The sequence below is a fragment of the Leucoraja erinacea genome, chromosome 5, assembly GCF_028641065.1.
Source record: "Leucoraja erinacea ecotype New England chromosome 5, Leri_hhj_1, whole genome shotgun sequence".
NCBI lineage: Eukaryota > Metazoa > Chordata > Chondrichthyes > Rajiformes > Rajidae > Leucoraja > Leucoraja erinaceus.
In genome coordinates, this window is record NC_073381.1 from 52,373,494 (window position 1) to 52,374,186 (window position 693).

General features: G+C 51.5%; 1 pseudogene; it reads left to right on the forward strand.

The window, feature by feature from the left end:
- The first annotated feature begins 370 nt into the window (after window positions 1-370).
- LOC129697725 (U2 spliceosomal RNA) lies at window positions 371-478 on the forward strand (annotated as a pseudogene).
- The last annotated feature ends 215 nt before the right edge of the window (window positions 479-693 follow it).

Below are 693 nucleotides of genomic sequence, written 5' to 3' on the forward strand. Positions count from 1 at the left end.
AGGTGCAGACATGGACCAGGTCCATGTAAGGTGCAGAAGGCCGGCGGGAGAACCGCGGAGGAGCGGCAGCAGCAGCAGCGGCAGCGGCAGCAGCAGTGGCAGCCGGCAGCTGCAGGAGCACAGACAGCGGCAGTAGCACAGACAGCAGCAGTGGCAGCTGGCACTTCGTGAGGAGCTGGCAACGGCAGGAGCAGCATGGGCACATCGATTCCCGGAGGGGGAAAAACACCTGTGCCCAACTTCGCTCCAGCATGGTGAGAAAGTTCATTTCTCGGCAGCAAAGGACTTTGCAGTTGACTGGCTGCAATCTACTACAAGGGACCAGTATGTGAGTACCAGGATCGGTCCCAGCGGGGTTTTAGTTACAATAATCGCTTCTCGGCTTTTTGGCTAAGATCAAGTGTAGTATCTGTTCTTATCAGTTTAATATCTGATACACCCCTTATCTAGGGACTATATATATTATATAAAAACTATAGTAGCTGTTATCATCAGTTTTAATGTCTTATATGTCCCTTATCTAAGGACCATATAAGTAGGAGTGCCCAGAATTGAGGGCATTAGAGTGGGGTTGACCGGCTGCAACGACCATAAGGGACCAGTACCGTCAGTACGGGGGTGGGTCCCAGGGGTCTAAGATAAAGGAGCAGCCAGGAGTGCTGAGAGCGTTGAAGTCAGGTTAAAGGAATAGAT